Source organism: Hibiscus syriacus, unplaced genomic scaffold, assembly GCF_006381635.1.
Source record: "Hibiscus syriacus cultivar Baekdansim isolate YM2019G1 unplaced genomic scaffold, ASM638163v2 tig00110610_pilon, whole genome shotgun sequence".
Lineage (NCBI taxonomy): Eukaryota > Viridiplantae > Streptophyta > Magnoliopsida > Malvales > Malvaceae > Hibiscus > Hibiscus syriacus.
The window spans coordinates 1,427,587-1,429,816 of NW_024062800.1; the positions used below are offsets into that span (position 1 = coordinate 1,427,587).

At 38.0% G+C, this 2,230-nt stretch overlaps 1 pseudogene; it reads right to left on the reverse strand.

The window, feature by feature from the left end:
- Positions 1-1,167: 1,167 nt before the first annotated feature.
- LOC120135606 lies at positions 1,168-2,230 on the reverse strand (annotated as a pseudogene).

Consider the following 2,230-nt stretch of genomic DNA (forward strand, 5'->3'; position numbering starts at 1 on the left):
CAACAAAATCTCAACCCAAAGCCACCCCGAGCGTATACTGACACCGTTAATCGGCGGTTGTCTACTCAATGGTCACCATATGCAGTGGCCATCAAACCTAAACCCAACCTAGGACATCCCCTTTGAATGGCCAAAATACCTCGACCGCTCAGTTTCCAACTCCGACGACGTTTTCCAACGACTAAGGTGAACGAACTAAACCCCTTTTTTTCTTTGATTTACTATTTATTTCGAAACAAATCACACACACACACTAAAAATCGAAAATGGATTAAAAATACCTCAAGAAAATTGTTCTTCCTCTTTTCTATTGTTTCTCGTCTGGGCGTCCTCCTCTCTATATTTATTTTTGGATGAATATATTGATTGCTTGATTTGTTTCAAATCAGAAGAACATTTTTTCAAAGCTTGATGGCTATCTATAAAAAATATACTGTTTTCTTTCCATATTTTGTATTGATTGAAGCAAAGAAACAAGTTCCCGATTTTACAGAAGAATCATGGATGCTTCTCAAAAGAGAAAAAATAAAAGTCTCTTCTTCCCCCTTCGAATGGTTGCTCCCTATACCCTTAAACAAAGGTTAAGCTGCCCCCTTACACTGCTTGATTTCTCTCGGGTAAATTGCTGATCGCCAATGGTTGGTAGTTTCTCCCTGGTTTTTGTTGCCTCCTTAATCAAAAAAATGACCTCCCCCACCTCCCATTATCTAATGCGGTTTTCTTCCCCTCCATAACCATTTTTGTTTGCACCCCTCATAACTGTTTTTGTTTTCCAGGGAATCTTGTCGGAATTACTCACGTAGATTGGAAGGACCACAAGAGCTGCTGGCCATCCTTCGACTGAGGACGTGGCGATCCTACTCATAAACAGCTGCTGATGATCATTGGGCTTAAGATGGGCCTCCATCTGGTTTGGGTCAGGAAATAATAGGTCTTGTAACATAGCTTGGGATTTGGACCCAAATTAGGTATTTGTAATAGCCTACAAAATAGAAAAATAATAAATTAAATTAATATTTAATAATTATAATTATAAAAATAAAAACAATAAAAATTCCGAAAAAAACGGTTGACTACAGTATAAATAAAGAAAAAACATGTTTTATGCAATGGTACATGATAATAAGTAATAACAAAAGAGTTCTAGAAGCCACAATACCATTTTACAAAATGCAAAACAACAAGAAGCAGAGACTGTAATTGTCACTGCCAATGTTTACACCACAAAAACAGGCAACATCACAAATTTCGACTTAGCTTCCCCACCCTATATGTGATACTCCATGGAAAAATCAATAGCAGCTTACCAGCAACAAAAATAAATTGCATCAAGGCCTGAAACTTTAGAAGAAGAAAAAAGTTCAAAATACAAGGCTTTAATCAGCAGACAACTCTTTCCGCTTCAACTCTAGTGTCATTCATTCATCTCAAGCTTCATCCTCTCATTTTCCATTCTCATCTTGTCCAGTTCACGGTCCCTTCTCTTACTAAATCTCTGCCACTTGAAACGTTGTTTCTCCAGCTCCACCTGAATTTGCAGTTTCTTTTCTTCAAGCTGTAGTGTGCGAGACTCTATCCACTGCTTCTGCATCCAAGCATCTCTTGAATAATCAAGCAGAGCTTGGTTCGCATTTGCTTGCGCGACTGATGGATAAGAAAAAGAATTATTGTGGCAGTGCTGGGAGTTCAAAAGGTTCTGGAAACAAGAATCTTTATGGACTTGGCTTTGTCTTGATTTCTTAGTAGAGATCCCTGATGCCCCACATATCACCCTGTTATCCCCATGTGAAGCTGATTCTCCTGAAGCTCATCATGATCATCAGTTTCCATGCCATGGTCATCATCATCAAGAAAGTCATTTTGGTGCCTCCTTGCATCATCATTCTCATTATTATCTATACTTCTGAGAGCCAATTGCAAGGAACGTTGTAATTGTAGATCATGAGGCAAATGCAATATATTCCCATTGTGATAAGAACACATCTCCTCGTAGAAAAGATGCTTTGAGCTTAAAATTTTCCTAACATCATCCTTCTCTTTCTCTGTTAAGTAATTTATAAGACCCAAAAGTGTGGATTCTCAACAACGTGACAAGAAGTGCCCTTAATGATAGATGGGCTCTTTGTATATATATTTTTATATGAAAAACCTTCACAGGTTCAATGTGTGGGACGGATGGGCTCCATCTTCCTCTCTTTCTTTTCTATACTTTATTTATTTGTACATTCAT